Raw genomic sequence first — 17,656 nt, forward strand, 5'->3', positions numbered from 1 at the left:
AATAAACAAACAAATGCTCAATAAATGTTAGTAATTATTTTTGTTCTAAGCCCCCATTCCTTTATCTACAATTGTGAAAACCAACAGTTTCCCACAAATTTGGCACCCCAAACTCATTTGGGAGCAAACCCTGAGCTGATCTGAGGTTATTTATAATCTTGTCAAACCCTTTTCATGTGAATCCGTTTCATATCAATATGTTTGATTATGGGATGGCTCTAAAATATGTGGAACATAGACAACATGGCTTTTCTAAAATCTAGAAATATCTAAAATTTGAAACACTGATTTCTGATAAGAGGTTGTGGACTTGTGCTCTCAATCCTCATGACAACTCCGTGAGATGGGTCCTTTTAGTATCCTCTTTTTATTGATGAGGAAAAAAAAATTTTTTTAGGTGGTTTTCTTTACAACAGAACTTTCCAGAGACTTTCATCTATTATGCACTGTAAATCTCCACAAAAGGGGCTATAGAATGCAGCTGTTCTCTGGACTCATGGACTTTGAATGTCAAGGTCATTTTTTCATACAGGTCCTCCCCTTGCTAACATTGAAAATCAGGGAAGCCTCTTGGAGGAGATAAGGAACCCTGGGCAAACCGGGAACATGAAGGGGCCAAGTACACACAGGCAGACGGGGAAATCCTTGATGACTCCCTCCTGGCATCTATTGACTTTGTGTGACCTTGAAAAAAAATTCCACCCCTTGACTTCTAAAGCAGATGGCAAAACCATCTTCCAGGTTCCTTGGCTAGTCAGCAACATTTTCTCTACTGTCTTTAAAAAGGAAGGAGCCTGATGCATTTGAAACAGTCATTCAAAAGAACTTCCCAGGGGTGTGGCCGGTGTTAGTTTCCTGGAAATCCTTGGGAACATCAGGCTGGGTTGGCCGAGCTGCTCAGTGGCGGGAAAGCAGGCGGGAAAAATTCTGAATGTCCCTTGAGCTTTGCGTGCTGGGTCCCAGATCACCTTCTGACCCTTAAGTAACTGAACTTGTCAACATTTCTTCTTTCACCATCCTAACAGCCTCTTGGAGACTATTTCAGCAAGGACCAGTCTTGTCAGATTAAATTTATTTATTTCATACACTAAAAGAAATGTAAAATTCAAGTGTTCCACTGACTTTTGAAGTTTTATTTTCTAGTTCTTGAGATAGGAAAAGCTGACCCAAAGTAAACAAAATTCAAGCAGAATAAAAATATCCGGGAAACGTGAGTCTCCCTCTCACCCGCTTCCCACTGACTCCTGTCCCCATCCCAGGAGGCATCTAGGGATTCCGGTTTTGCACATCCCTTTCCAGGTAAACCTTAGATGTATATAAGCATATATCATTGTATCTATTGAGATGATTTGGCTCTAAGTACAAAACACTATCCAACCAGGGCTCCTGGGTGGCTCAGTCGGTTAGGCGTCCGACTTCAGCTCAGGTCATGATCTCACGGTTGGTGGGTTCAAGCCCCCCGTGGGGCTCTGTGCTGACGGCTCAGAGCCTGGAGCCTGCTTCGGATTCTGTGTCTCCCTTTCTCTCTGCCCCTCCCCCACTTGTGCTCTGTCTCTCAAAAATAAATAAATGTAAAAAAAATTTTTTTAATTAAAAAACAAAAAAAAAATCCCAAAAAACCAATATCTAACGTACAAATGTATGACTTTTCATAGAACACTTTCAGAGTTGGTTCATTTGGGAAAGTAACGATATCGTCGAAGATCCAGATTCTTTCTGTCCCTCTGCTGCATCCTCCTTAGAGGTATGACATCTGTCCCTGCACCTTTGTGTCTCTGTATTAGGTGAGTCAGTACGTGGGCTATAAGAGTGTCCCGAACGCCACTGCTATGCCAGGACGGCAGGCCATACCTCCACTGTGCTTAAAAGAGACGGACAGCTTCGTGATCACGTCCACTAAACCCCACTGAGTGGACTCCCCAGTTCAGCTTATTTTTAGCGGATCCCTCCAAGTGCCCAAGGCTCTCCCATGTCACCTGACACTGAGGTAGGGAATGGGCGGGGGGAGGGGAGCTGGAGAGACAGTGGTCTTGATGGCTGTAGTTCTAACACCTTCCCTTGGCAGGTGTTACAGAATCACAAGACGCTGTGCCCACACTGAAAGGGCTGTCCAGTTGAGGGGTGCTGAACACATGCTTCATCCACTTCTTGGCAGATCTACCTCTGGGTTTACAGGAAAGCCAGGCAGGACTGGTTGTTGGACGGGATGTAACAAGTGAGTGAAAGAGAGAAATCGAGAGTGATTCTAATGAGCCTTTGGGATTGAGCAACCAGGTGTTCAGTAAGGGAGGGTCAGGCGTAGAAAGAGAGGGAGACACAGAATCCAAAGCAGGCTCCAGGCTCCAAGCTGTCAGCACAGAGCCCGACGCAGGGCTTGAACTCACAAGCTGTGAGATCATGACCTGAGCCGAAGTTGGACGCTCAACTGACTGAGCCCCCCAGGCGCCCCTGTATATTATATATAGGTGTACAGCTATCTATCTATCTATCTATCTATCATCTATCTATCCATGTATCTCTGGTTTAAAATTTACCTGGAAGGTGACATACGAACCTAGCAATGATGCATACATTCTGGGGTGGGGGACCGGGTGAAGTGGGATAGGGAAGGAAGAGAGACAGAGAGGCTTACTTTTTTTGGGTCCTTTTATCCTGCTTGTACAAGGAAATAAATGGAGGCTCTGATGTAACTCGCCTAAGGCCACACAGCATGTGGGTGGCAGGGGCTGTCATTTGAAACAGACGCTGGCTGGCCCGGCTGCAGAGTCCAAGCTCCTTCCATTCTAACAGACTCTCCCCTAACGGAAAGGGAAATGGGCCCCTCCAGGATGAATGCCGGTCTCCTCACTTCCTCTCCCTGGGCTGGCTCGTCTGTCTGCGTGTCTCCCTGTGGCATCTCCTGCAGCCGAATATCAATAAGGGCCTGAAAGGATTCCTGTCCGTGGCTGAGAAAGGCTGTATGCACTCTTCTCCCCTCTGTTATGGAAACCACAAATCCTGTGGCTACAGCTGCAAATAAAAATAGTCCTGGAGGGCCCCCAGACTACACACCTGCTCCCACTGGATGAATGTCTCCTTCTTTACTAAAGATTAGAGCTGCTTGGGATTCCAGTCGAAGAGGCCTGGGTTCTAACCCCGGTTCTCCCACTGCTGATGGAGCTGTGTGTTCTTGGGCAAGTTACTTACCTTCTCTGTGCCTCAGTTTCCTCATCTTCAAAGTGATATTTTAAAAAATCTCACAGGATTGAGATGCTTGGGTGGCTCATCAGTTAAGGGTCTGACTCGTGATTTGGGCTCAGGCCATGATCTCATGGTTCGTAAGATCGAGCCCCACGCTGGGCACTGTGCTGACAGTGTGTGTAGCCTGCTTGGGATTCTTTCTCTCTTTCTCTCTCGCCCTCTCTTCTTCCTCTCAAAGTAAGATTAAAAACAATCTCACGGGATCGTAAGGGCTCAGAGAGTTAGCTGTCGTAAATTGCTTGTTTCTCTGTCTACCTGGTTTACATTAGTCTAACAGCATTCCTGCTGCCTCACACCCTCCCTCCCCCTACGGGGCCTTAGCACATGTTCTTCCCTGTGCTAGGATGCTGTTCCCTTCCCTCTATGGCTACTTAGTGGCTATCGGTCCTTCAGAGGCTCCAGCCTTTGTGAGGGCAGGATCATTTTTGCTCTCCACTGTGGCCCCAACACCCAGCAACACACATGTCTGGCATAGAGTTGACTTCCGTTAAATATCCGTTCACGGAGTGATTGAAGGACTAAATGGACAAAGGAGACAAGTGATCAGTTAGTGCTAAGTCATTCGACAAGTGTTCTGTAAATAAGCATGAGACCTACTCTATTGTATCCTCGTGAGGATTAAAAATGTGAAGCGTGTACAATACCTGCCCGAAGCCTGCCGTACCACTGACTAAGGATTGCTCGTAGCACCATTTTATATTGTCATGATTTCGGTTTCCTGCAGATGTTCTTGTGGCTTCCTGCTGGAATGAGGCTCTGGTAGGATGCTCCTCCGGGCCCTGCAGAGCCCCACCCAACAGCTGGGTCCTGTGCTCTGGCAAGCAGCCTCAGCCTTTCCCCAGAGGCAGGACTCGGTCTCGTCCCGAGGAAACAAATTCCTGGCTGCTGGCACAGCTTCTGCAACTTGGCTCCCATCTCTCTGTGGATTGTCTCCTTCAGGTACAGAGCATCACGGGCACATTACGTGGGGTTGGGCCAGTCCATGGTGACCCCTCTCTTTGGAACAGGTGTGGACGCCCTAGGGAGTCATGCTTACAAATGCACAACCCTACCCTCCAGCCGGAGTTGACTGGATAAAGACGGGGACCTGATTAACTGAGCCAACTGGATCCTCTCTCCTGAGATTTTGGGGTTATGATCTAGTGATTTTCGTGAGCTGTTGCTTACGGGATGGGTGCACCCTCAGGTGCTGTGAGGCAGCCATATTTGGTCATGGGCTTGGGGAAGGAGAGAGAGAGAGAGGAGAAGCAGAGAGCAGAGATGAAGGAATCTGTGGGCAGAGTGGTAAAGGAACACAGAATACAGATGCCACAATTCCAGGTGACTTTTCAGACGCCAGTTCCAGAAATGTCTGAAGCCACTGCACTTCCTGCCCTGTGTTTGGCATGATAACAGCGGTTCTCACGTAAAGACAGCTGGGTGGTAGAGCAGATACCTACTGTCTCTGCTTTTCAGGCGTCCTGCCTCCTGAGCTCAGGGCCTGGCCACTGGGCTAGGGCCCTCCCCGAGAGCTGTCTCTGTGCCTGAGACTCACCCTGGGATTCCCCACGCCTGTGGCCCGTCAGCCTGGCTACAGCAGAGGCCGGTCCAGCGTGAGAGACTGCAGTGTCTCCTCAGATGGCCTCACAGGGCACTTTGCCAGGCCCTTTTTTCCTCTGGAGCCCGGCCTGGCTCACACAGGCCGCTCTGTGAGGTCGTGGGCAGGAGGCCTCTGTTGCCAGCAGAGTTCAGTTACCCCAGTGACATTCAATTGTTCCTAAGAGAAGAGGCCTGCTTTCGGCAGCTCCCAGACCTGGATTCCAGGAAGCTCTGCCTGACTCCTTTCCTGTTTGTTTCCAATCAGCCAGTCGGCCTGTATCACCGGATTGCATAAGTCTGCCGGCTGCTAGCACTGTCTCTCTCTTGCTGTTGTCTCCATACCGCTCGGAGCTCACACCAGCCTGGGAGGAAGACACAGGGCATATCAGCAGGAGTTTGCTGCTGCCCAGACAGACCCAAATAGCAGCGTGGCCCCGCCAGGTTTCCAGTTTCCAGGGATGTGTGACTGACCCTAGAATGAGGATCCCAGGGTCTCATCCCAGAAAAGAGATCCCTAGGGTGACATTTCACCCTGGTGGGAAGGACCCGTGGCTGTGTGGACACTGGCACAACCTCCCTACCCTTTGCAGAGTAGTTTGCAGGGGCTAGGAAAACTGAGACTGGATGTGCAACTCTGGAGGCAACTCCTTGAGCTCACATCCTGGCTCTGCCATTTACTGGCTGTGTGACTTTGGGAAAATTACTGAACCTCTCTGTGCCCAGTTTCTGCATCTGTACTGCAGAGAGAATAACAAAACCTCCCTTATCAGACTGAAATAGGATTTGAATCATTTAATACAAGGAAAAGGTTCAGTACAATGCCTGGCATATAATAAAGGCTGAATAAGTACAAGCAGTTATTATTATAACAATAACTATTATTGTTAATTTTCAAAAGAGAAAGGTCACTTTTATGCCCAGGAAGATATGGATAGTAATATTCATTGCAGCGTGACTTTTAATAGTGACGGATTGAAAACCATCTAAATATCTCTCAGTAGGAAATGGCTGAACCAATTATGGCACATCCACACTATAGAATCCTGTGCAGCAGTTAAAAGAGAGTGAGGCAGAGCTGTGTGGCCTGATAGGAAAAACTTCTAAAATCTAGTGTTCAGCCAGAAAAACACAAAAAACAAAAACCAAGAAGCAGAAGGATACAAAAAGCCTGAAAACTTACGCAAAACACAAAAATGCAAAGCCGTCTATCGGTAACGTACATGTGCAAATGCACAGGAAACCCATCTTGAAGAGCAGTAGTCTGCTACAGCTGTCACTAGCCACGGGCAGCTATTTACATTTAAATGTAAAGTCATTAAAATTAACTAAAATTTAAAATTCAGCTCCTCAGTGGTATCAGCCACCCTTCAAGGGCTCGGTAGCTTCATGTGGCCAGTGGCTAGCGGCTAGCATATTGGACGGTGCAGGTATAGAATATCTCCATCACTTTAGTACATTCTATCGGATGGTGCTGGTCTGGATGGGGAAAAAAAAAAAAAAGCCAAACTGAGGGAAACTACTGCATATGCAATAACTAACTTGGAATAAAAAAAAAAAAGTCAAATTGATAATAGCAATTACCCTGACATGGAGAGAGGAAGGATTGAAGAATATCGATGGAGAGAGGAAGGATTGAAGAATATCGTTTATTCTTTGAGCAGGTGTTTATTGAGCACTTACTCTGTGCCAGGCACTATCCTTACACTGGGACCTCAGCTGTGGATACAATGGACCCAACTCCCTGCCCTCTTGGGGGTTTTGTTCCAGTGGGTGGTAGGTCGTGGGAATGGGTGCTTTGGATAAAGATGCTAGCAGATGGCACAGGGTGATCATTAAAGACATTTTTCACACTTACCTGCATTTTTTATTTTTATTTTTTAATGTTTGTTTAGTTTTGAGAGAGAGAGAGATACACACAAGGATTGCAAATGGGGGGAAGGGCAGAGAGAGAGGGAGACACAGAATCGGAAGCAGGCTCTGGGCTCTGAGCTGTCAGCACAGAGCCCGACGCGGGGCTCGAACTCACAAACCGGGAGATCTTGACCTGAGCAGAAGTCGGATGCTTAACCACTGAGCCACCCAGGTGCCCCTCACCTGCATTTTTTTTTTTTTTTTTTTTTTTTTTTTTAATGAGGAGACTGCTTTACTTGTGTAATGAGAAATTTATAAAAGGAAACAAAAGTACCTCAGCCCTGGAGAGAGGAAACTTGTATTTCTGCCCCGGTTCTGTTCCTAACTTGTGCAGGAAGTGGCGGCTTAACCATTCTGTTCCTCCATTTCTTTACCTTAATGCGCATGAGACAAGGGCTCTGAGGCCCCGCCAGCCCCTCCACCGTGTGACTGAATGGCTCCATCAGTCTCTCCACCTGTCCAGAGACACGTGGATTGCTGGATGGAGTTATTTGGGAGTGTTAACAGGTAAAGAGTCTGCAGGAACCTGGTACAAGAATCAGAACAAACCCGGGGGAGAAGGGGGAGGAAGGGTCAGAGGGGAAGGAGGGAGAGGGGGAGGTAAAGGAGGGAGGTAGGGAGACCTTCTGCAGTGACTAGAGAACTGACTCTCCATCCAGCTTCCCCCAAGGGCTGCCTCAGTGTACCTGTTTAAATCAGTACAGAGTTCCTGAGAAATTCTGGTTACAGTCATGCAGACAGACGCTTTTTAATAATAGCTAATATTTACTGGGCACTCACTATGCTCTTGGCATCCTTTAATGTAGATTGACTCATTTAATCCTCAAAAGTCTGTGGGGGTCAATACAATTTATCAACCCCATTTTACAGATGAAAAAACCCAAAGTTCCAACGAACAAAACAACACCGGACTCTTTGATGGGGGAGACTGGGCTTCAACCCAGAGGCCAGCCTCCAGAGCCCTTGGTCTTAACCACCGTGCTTCACACCTGCTTATAGTCAACTGGAACATAAAACAGAAGAAATAAAGGCTTTCGCTTGGTCGAAGGAGCTCACGCGTGTGGTCTGGGTACATTGCCAATTAATTCTTTTTTTTTTTTTAAAAATTTTTTTTTTAACGTTTATTTATTTTTGAGACAGAGAGAGACAGAGCATGAACGGGGGAGGGTCAGAGAGAGAGGGAGACACAGAATCTGAAACAGGCTCCAGGCTCTGAGCAGTCAGCACAGAGCCCGACGCGGGGCTTGAACTCACGGACCGCGAGATCGTGACCTGAGCCGAAGTCGGACGCTTAACCGACTGAGCCACCCAGGCGCCCCAATTCTGATTGAGGGTGTCACTTCTTGCTTCTGCTGTCACCAACCACTCTCCAGAAGCAGAGGAATCCTAAGCCAGCTGGTGTCCCTCAAAAAACCCGTGGCTCCCACCTCATTCGAGTAAAAGCCTTACTATGATCCATAAGGCCTTCTGTGATCACCCTCCCTGATCAGATTACCTCTGATCTCTTTCCTCCAGCTCCCCCCAGCTCCACTCCAGCCACACTGACCTCCTCCCTGCTGCCCCGACTCACCACCTTGGTCCCTCCCCTGGGCTCTAGTGTGAGCTGTAACCTCTATCACAGAAGCTTCCTGGTGGAGGTGAAGTCTGAGTTGAGGCTGGCAGGTGTGTAGGTGTAGGTGTATGTGAGCCTAGGAGGGTGAGAAGGCTTTCAGAGAAAAGGCGTGTATGTGGGCAGGAGAGGTGGAGGGTGGGGAAGTGGGGTGGGGGGCGGTGGAGAAGGAAGGGCACACTGGGATTTGCCTTTCCCTCCCTCACTCAGTCTTTCGGACTGGCACTTTGCTCCTCCTGGCTTGCCATCTGGTTTGGCTACAGGTGGCCTTCAGTTTCACTTCCATCAATAACTCATTCAATAATTTTTTGTTTAATTATGTCTTTTTCAGGGCCCCTGGGTGGCTCATGTCATGATCTCGCGGTTTGTGAGTTCAAGCCCCGCATCAGGCTTTTTGCTGACAGCTCAGAGCCTGGAGCCTTCTTCAGATTCTGTGTCTCCCTCTCTCTCTCCGCCCCTCCCCTGCTCATGCTCTCTCTCTCTCTCTCTCTTTCTCTCTCAAAAATGAATAAACGTTAAAAATATACATGTCTTTTTCTGTCTTGGGGTAAGTGTGTGTGTGTGTGTGTGTGTGTGTGTGTGTGCGCACTCTTAAGATCTTGTTGTTTTTTTAATTTTATTTTTAAGTGATCTCTACACCCAACATGAGGCTCAAACTCACAACCCTGAGATCAAGAGTTGCTTGTTGCACCCACTGAGGCAGCCAGGTGCCCTAAGATCGCGTTCTCTAAGAGCAGTTTCACGTTTACAACAAAATTGAAAGGGAGGTACAGAGACTTCCCATATAGCCCCTGCCCCGTCTCATGCACAGCCTCTGCTATTAGGATGAATCTATACTGACCCATCATGGTCATTCACAGTCCCCGGTTTACCTTACAGTTAAGCATTCACTCTTGGTGTTATACATTCTATGGGTTTGGACAAATGTGAAATGGCGTATATCCATCGTTAACATACAGAGTATTCTCACTGCCCTAAAAATTCTCTGTGCTCTCTTCATCTCCCCCTCTCCTCACCCCTGGCAACCACTCATCTTACTCTTGCCTTTCCTGGAATGTCATATAATTGGAATCATACAGTATACAGCCTTTTCCGATTGGCTTTTTCACTTAGTAATTTGCACCGAAGGTTTCCACTCTGGAGCCGTATGACTAATGCATGACTAATGCTGCTATGAACATTTGTGTACAAGTTTTTGTGTGGACACATTTTTGGGTTTTTTTGTTTTGTTTTGTTTTAAGTGGGCAACCACACCCAGTGAGGACCCCAATGCGGGGCTTGAACTCATGACCCTGAAATCAAGACCTGAGCCAGTATCAAGTGTCAGATGCTTAACCCGCTGAGCCACCTAGGCATTCCTGGATGTGTGTTTTCCATTCTTTTGTATATATACCTCCGGGTGAAATTGCTGGGTCATATGGTAACTATGTTTCACCATCTTGAGTAACTGCCACAATGTTTTCCAAAGCGGCAGCACCATTTTTCATTCCCACCAGCTGCATGTAAGTGTTCCGATTTGCGGTTGCCTTTTCATACCTGCTGGTTTTTTGAGACACACCACTGTATGAGCATCTAGGTAGAAGGAGGTGAGGAAAGGTGAACAGATGGGCTGGGAGGGAAAGGCTGGTACTTGATCATGCAAGGCTGGGAGGCCTCACAGTCAGGTGTTGGATTTTATTGTGATGTTGGGGGACAGCTCTGGGAGCCTTTTAAGTGGAGAAGAAACAAACTGATTTAGGTGTGTGTGTGTGTGTGTGTGTGTGTGTGTGTGTGTAATGTGTATTTTCATTGTTTTTACGTTTAATCCTTAAGTGGATGATAATTCATATGTCCCCCTCCCCTTGCAACAGGTAACTAGTGTTTTAATTTCTTATGTGTTCATTTGGAGTTACTTTTTTTTAATGTTTATTTTTGAAAGAGAGACAGAGAGAGAGAGAGAGACAGAGAGAGAGAGAGACAGAGCATGTCTAGGGGAGGGGCAGAGAGAGAGGCAAACACAGAATCCGAAGCAGGCTCCAGGCTCTGAGCTGTCAGCACAGAGCCTGACACGGGGCTCGAACCCACGAACCATGAGATCGTGACCTGAGCTGAAAGCGTGACCTTAACTGTTTGAGCCACCCAAGCGCCCCTGGAGTTTCTTTTTGCATGCATAAACAAATACAAACACACACGTGTTTGTTTTCCTACTGTTTTTATGCAAGGTACATACTGTCACAGTAGCTTTTCCACACAGCAATCAGTGTTACTTTAACACTTTTCCGTATCAACGTGTAGGGAACATCATTATTCTTTTTCCTATTATTGCATAATATTCTATGATTTGGTGGATCACAATTTATGCTACCAGTCTCCTCATAACAGACAATGGTTTTCCTTTTTTTTTTTTTTTTCTGTTATAACCCACACTTTCCATAAGTAATTCCATACAAATGTCATCTCACACATACATGGGATTATTTGCCAAACTCCTGGAAATAGAATTGTTGGATCAAAGAGGTCTACGCATTTTTAATTTTGATAAACTTTGCTGAACTGCCCTTCAGAAAGGTTGGGCCAGTTTATGCCCACCGGGAATCATGGAGGTGCTCTATGGCCTCGAAGTCTTATCAAGCTTCTGGAACTTTCCCAGTGTGACAGATGGAGCATAGTGGCAATGGAGCCGTTTTTCATGTTTAATGGCCACTTGAGTTTCCTTCTTTATAAACTGTCTGTTTACACCCTTTGTTCATTTTTCTATCGGGCTGTTGTCCATTTTTCTTATCTGCCTCTAAGAGCTCTTCAGACATGAGGGAAAGTAACTCTTTGTGATATGAGCTGCAAGAATTTTTCCGCGGTTTGTCGTGTGTGTTTTGACTTTGTATAGGATGGGTTGTTTCTTTTCTCTCTTTATTACTTTGTTTTTGCCATAAGGTTTTTTCTTTTAATGTAGTCAAGTGTATTAATCTTTTCCTTTATGGCTTCTGGACTTTAAATCATGGTTAGAAAGCCCTCTTTCATATTTTCTCATAGTATCTATGGTTTCGTTGTTTATATGTTTTACAGTTCAGTCCAATGTTATCCAACCATGTGTCTCATTCTGTAGCTTGCTGCTTTCTCACATTGATACACAGAGAAGCTCTAGTTTATTCGTTTTAACTGCTGCATAGCACGCCATCATGTCACTAGTAAAAGCATTATATATATTTTTTTTAAATTTTTTTTTTCCAACGTTTTTTATTTATTTTTGGGACAGAGAGAGACAGAGCATGAACGGGGGAGGGGCAGAGAGAGAGGGAGACACAGAATCGGAAACAGGCTCCAGGCTCCGAGCCATCAGCCCAGAGCCTGACGCGGGGCTCGAACTCATGGACCGCGAGATCGTGACCTGGCTGAAGTCGGACGCTTAACCGACTGCGCCACCCAGGCGCCCCAAAAAGCATTATATTTTTAAAATTTATTTATTAATTTTGAGAGAGAGAGAGCACGCGAGTGGTGGGAGGGGCAGAGAGAGGCGGGGTGGGGGGGGGGGAGAGAGAGAATTCCAAGCAGGCTCCAAGCTGCCAGCATAGAGCCCGACGCGGGCTCGAACTCATAAAACGTGAGATCGTCACCTGAGCCGAGTTGATGAAATCGGATGCTTAACCGACTGAGCCTCCCAGGCGCCCCTGTGAAACCGTATTTTATTAGCCTGTTCCCCTAATAATGAAATTCAGTTTGTCTGCAAATTTTGTACTCAATGCTGCAACGAACACCCCGTATATATATCTCCTTGTGCTCACTTGCCAGAATTTCTTTGGAGCACATACCTAGAAGTAGAATTTCTGTCAATCTCTGGACGTAAAGCAGTGTCTGACTCTGGTTTTAATTTGCATTTCCCTGATTAATCTTGAGATGGAGCCTCTTTTCATATGTTTATGGCCCTTTGGGCTTTCTATTCTCGCAGAAATGCCTTTTCAAATCCTTTAGTGCTTTTTTTCATTGGGATGACTATCTTTTCTTTCTTATTAATCTACAAGAGTTCCTTATAGACTCTGGATTTAATTCCTTTGTTACATTGGTTGTATCTTCTCCTGGCTCGTCACTTGTTTTTCCCCTTTGTGAGGTCTTTTGCCATAGAGGAAATTTTGATGTACTCCAGTATATTAATCTTTTCCTTTATAGTTTGTGCATTTTGTGCCATTTTAGGGACTCTCTTTCTCTCCGAAGTCATAAAGATATTCTTCTATGTGTTCCTTTAATCATTTTGGAGTTTTCGAAGAAAAAAAACATTTTTTTTTATAATCTAAAATGATGTCAAAGGAGACTGAGATGCTTTTATGTTCATTGAAATGGGGTATGGGTTAAGAAAACTGAGAAACAAAGCTATAACCTCTGCCATCCCGTGGCCTCTAGCTCAGGGCAATGTTACATTTGCTGTCACGTGGGTTGATTGATTATGGCTGGGCTCTGGGATGTTAAGACCCTAGACTCAGATTTTCCCTCACTGTCTTTGATCAACACTCTTCATTTCTGCCTGTGACTCTGGGGCTTACCTGTGGCCACAGATCCTTGCTCTGGCCCCCATTACCCTGCTCCAAGTAATGCTGCCAGCTCAAAGCCCTCTCCTGGGACTCGGGATGATGGAGGAGGAACAGAAACAGCTGCTTTTCCTTCCTGAGACCATGACAATATCTGATTCTTCCAGACACCTGCCACAACATAATGTCCTTGGCTAATTGGCTTTCCCTGTTGCTGACATGGGCGGCCTTTCCCCTAATCAGCGGTGATATTTGGGGCCCGGTCCATCTCTTGGGAGAGTCCCAGCCTTGGAATGTCAGTGTCCTGTTCAGGAACGAGGCCGGACAGGGGCAGCAGGTGGCTTGGAGAGTCCTCTGACCTTCCCACATGAACTTTCCAGCCCCTTCCAAGCCTAGGGCCATTTTAGGATCTTCCTGGGCTTCTGTCTTGAGTTTTTAAGGCCCACCCATATCCTATTAAGCATAAGAAAATGTACCCCCACGGCCCACTAGATACATGAGTGTAATCACGTGAGTTCAGAGGCAGTTGATTAGTTGATTTACTGTTTTGTAGACATTTTAATTAAACATCAGTTAATTTCAACTTTTGGAGCTTCCTTTTTATATTCTGGAGTCAATATTGTTTTTTAGGTCTAACACATTTTTATGTGCACTTGAAACAATTGCAGACTCTGGCCTGTGGCCTCTGGCCTCTCGTGTCCTTTGGTAAAACTGCCCAGCCCCCAGCTTTCCTTCGTAAGACCAGATGTGCCCAGCCCACTAGAGCCCACAAAATCCCCGAGATTTTGCCAAGCACCCTCCTGTGTATTAAATCATGACCTGCTTCCAAATCATCTTATAGGTAACACCAAGGGATATTCGCAGAGATTCTTGGTCCTCTTGGTAGAGGACCAAATACTCCTCAAGGAGTATTTGCTGGACCCCCTTCACCTGTGTAAGATCTGGGAATGTGTTGAGCTCTCTCCTATGTATAGAATCGTAAGAGTTATTTGCAGAATACCATTTTGTTTACTGTCATGGCCTATATTCCCTGCCCCTCCTCTGTGTGAAAACAAGAACTCTTTACACAGGGGCGCCTGGGTGGCTCAGTCGGTGAAGTGTCCGACTCCTGATTTTGGCTCAGGTCACGATCTCACAGTTTGTGGGTCCGAGCCCCGCGTGGGGATCTGTGCTGAAAGCATCAAGACCGCTTGAGATTCTCTCCCTCCTTCTCTCTCTGGCCCTCCCCCTCTTGTTCTCTCTCTCTCTCTCTCTCTCTCTCTCTCAAAATAAATAAATTCAAAAAAAATTAAAAGAAGAAATATTCACAGAATGCTGTCCTATCTGTACCATCATTAACCGCAGGCAGAGTTTCCTATTGTTTAGGACCATGGAATCTTTATTGACCATAGGAATCTACCTAGAAAGCCTGTTCAGGGAATAAACACTCTCCTCCATGTAGAATTATTGTTTGTAGAGCCCTCTCAAGGATCGCTAACTATCTGCAAAGCACATTGGAAAATCAAGGAAGATCTACAGAGCCTTATTCTCTCTATGGAATTAAGTAATATTTGTAGTCTCCTCCTGGGTAGAAAATCATAAAATGCTTACAGAACACTCCCTGTATATGGAATTTGAGGGTGTTTGAACATCTTTTCCTTCCTGTTTATAAAATTATGAACTGTCTTTGAGGAACACCCTCAGGTCCACAGAATCATGGAATGCTTGCAAAGCCACTTGTTGTGGCTTGAATCTTATATTACTTATAGAATGCCTGTCTCTACAAAATCATCAAGTGTTTGCAGAGCCTCTTTGCTAATCATTATGGAATGTCTATAGAGCTTCCTTATCTGTATAGACTTAAGGAATGTTAGCTGAACCCCCTTCTGTGTAGAATCCTGGAATGTTGACTGAGTGCCCTACGTTCTACAGTCATAGAATGTTACTAACCACACTCCCCACTATAAAACTTGAGATGTTTACACCCCCACTTACCTGTTGGAGAGAAGGAAGAGTCGCAAAGGGTCATGACCAGATCGTGGAGGGGTCTTAAAAGTCAAAGGAAGAGAGGCCATTTTCTATAAGTTATAGGGAGCCACTAAAGTTTTTTGATTAATACAGTGACATGATGAGAAGTATGTTCTAGGAAGCTTAACATAGTGAAGGAAGTAAATGGGATAAACTGGAAGGCAGTGGCTTAAACATAATTTTTTAAAGCAAAGCAAAAATCAAGGTACTGTTTGATTTTACTAACTGCAGTAATCGACAGCGAATACTTCGATAAAATAAAGACTCATTCTCTAGAGCAGGAGTTAGCAAGCTACAACCCAAGGGCCAAATCTGGCCCACTGCCTGTCTCTGAAAGTAAAATTCAATTGGAACATAGCCACATTAGCTGTTGTACAATAGCAGAATTAAGTGGTTGTGACAGAGAATGTAAGGCCTGCAAAAACAAAAACATTTACTATCTGGCTCTTTACTAAAGAAGTTTGCTTATCTGTGCTCTAGTGGGAGAAGAAACACCCTGGAGTCTTTTTTAAATATTTGGATTTTTTGGGTGTTTTAAAGTTTTCTCACAGCAGACTCAGTTGAATTCATAAAGTTTCTTTCTTTCATTCATTCATCATTCATTCATTCAACCAATATTTACCCAAGATCTACATTATGCCAGGCCCTGATTTAGGTATTGGGGGTGCAAAGATGGAAAAGAGACAGCTCTTGCCCTCAAGGAAATGTGTAACTTGGCCATAACTGTCACATAATTTATAAGAAACTGGCTGTGTGAGGGGCACATGGGTGGATCGGTAGGTTGAGTGTCCTACTCTTGACTTTGTCTCAGGCCATGATCCCAGGGTTGTGGGATTGAACCCTGCGTCAGACTCCATGATCAGTGTGGAGCCTGCTTGAGATTCTCTCTCTCTCTCTTTCTCTCTCTCTCTCTCTCTCTCTCCCTCTCTCCCTCCCTCTCTCTCTCCCTGCTTCTGCCCCTCTTTCTGCTCATGCTCTTGAGCTCTGTCTCTAAAACAAAATAAAATAAAACAAAAAACCCACCTCTTTATTGATTAAAACAAATTTTTTTTTAATGTTTGTATATTTTTGAAAGAGAGAGAGACAGAATGTGAGCGGGGGAAGGGCAGAGAGAAAGGGAGACACAGAATCCGAAGCAGGCTCTGGGCTCTGAGCTGTCAGCACAGAACCCGACACGGGGCTCACACCCTCAAACCGTGAGATCATGACCTGAGCTGAAGTCAGATGCTTAACCCACTGAGCCACCCAGGCACCCCAAAAACCCACCTCTTTAAAAAAAAAAAGGAAAGAAAGAAACCAGCTCTGTGACTTTGGTCACGTGCCTTAATCTTTCTAGATTTCAGTTTCTCTGCTAATGAGGATGATTGTACCTCCCTCAAGATGTTTTTGTAAGGTAACTGTGTATAAAGTGCTTAGAACAGTGCCGGACACCCAGTAAGTACTATTTAAGTGCTTCTTTAAATATGTACATACACTTGAACTTACATCCTTGTGCACATATCCACATATGAAGCACTGTGACTAGTGCTCTGCTAGAGGTGTCTACAGTCACCCTATGTAGGAGAGCTGTATGTCTGTGATATGCGTATGTTTCTGTATTCATGTTATACTTCAGTTAAAACAAAACAGGAAAACCTCAGCTGGTACAAAGTGGGGGTAAAATGATGGCCACCAGGGCTAAGTGGATTCAGGGCTCAAATTATGTCATCAGGACTCAATTTCTCCTTGTTGCTTACATCAGTCTCTTTGCATACACCAGCTTCATTCCCAGGTTTCGCATGCTGACAAAATGGCTGCCGTTGCTCCAGGCTTACAACGCTTCATATTAAAGTCTAGTGTGAAAGACATGGTTGGCTTCTCCAAAGGCACAAATTTAAATTTCTGGGAGTTGAGTCTCATTGGTTCTGACCAGTCCGCCCAACTCCAAACCAGTCACTATTACCAGAGGAATACAATGTTATGACTGACCAGGCTGGTTCACATAACAAGTCTGAAGGTAGAAATGGAGTCAGCAACCCCAAAGCACCAGGCAGAATGAAAGCAAGAGGTGAAGGCAATCGGAGCTGTTGCAGAAGGTGAATGAATGTTAAGTGACCATAAAAGGTCAATAAATGCCTGGTACCAGGACGACATCATCATCATCATCATCATCATCATCATCATCTTTTCCAGTTAGCATTTATAAAAGTGCCTGGCACATAGTTTGGTACTTGATAAATATTTGTTGAATGAGAAAATTACTTCTATCAGCTAATACTCCCCGGCCGCAACCCTGTTATGCCTTTGGCCTACCTGTCCAGGATAGAAAGACAGTGGCAGAACTTTTAAAAGGGATGTTCCTCATATCTTTGTCTCTATAGAGGCGTTTCATGGCCGAGGGACAGAACCTTGGAAAAGTCCGATCATAGCAATTGTGGGTGAGGCAGGAAGTCACGGGAACCCTCATTCACTGCAGCCGGGAGTTTAAATGGGTACACCCATTTTGAAAAGCAATTCAGAAATAGTTAAGCAGATGTGCAAATCCACTCTTGCATGTACGTGCTCTGGAGAAACTCTTGCCCATATGCATAGGATTGCACAGGAGGGTGGTGTTAGAGTTACTGCTGCTGTGTAGCAAACCAGACTTGTGTGTAAACGGTAACTATTTTATTATGCTCATGGATTTGGGAAGGGCACAGTGGGGACAGCCTGTCGGGGGGCTTCAGCTGAGAAGACCGGAAGGTCACAGATGGGGGCTGGAATATCTAAAGGTTTGTTCTCGGGGCGCCGGGTGGCTCAGTCGGTTAAGCGTCCGACTTCGGCTCAGGTCATGATC

At 45.6% G+C, this 17,656-nt stretch overlaps 1 long non-coding RNA gene across 1 annotated transcript in view; it reads left to right on the forward strand.

Moving 5' to 3' along the window:
* LOC125936499 (uncharacterized) overlaps positions 1 to 8,807 on the forward strand; it is a 15,035-nt gene extending 6,228 nt beyond the window's left edge. The window contains exons 3-8 of the long non-coding RNA XR_007462037.1: positions 1,785 to 1,987; positions 2,066 to 2,215; positions 3,965 to 4,179; positions 7,064 to 7,236; positions 7,600 to 7,798; positions 8,670 to 8,807. This is a non-coding gene — a long non-coding RNA (uncharacterized LOC125936499). The remainder of the gene's footprint in view (positions 1 to 1,784; positions 1,988 to 2,065; positions 2,216 to 3,964; positions 4,180 to 7,063; positions 7,237 to 7,599; positions 7,799 to 8,669) is intronic.
* Positions 8,808 to 17,656: the final 8,849 nt, after the last annotated feature.

The sequence above is a fragment of the Panthera uncia genome, assembly GCF_023721935.1.
Source record: "Panthera uncia isolate 11264 chromosome A3 unlocalized genomic scaffold, Puncia_PCG_1.0 HiC_scaffold_11, whole genome shotgun sequence".
Lineage (NCBI taxonomy): Eukaryota > Metazoa > Chordata > Mammalia > Carnivora > Felidae > Panthera > Panthera uncia.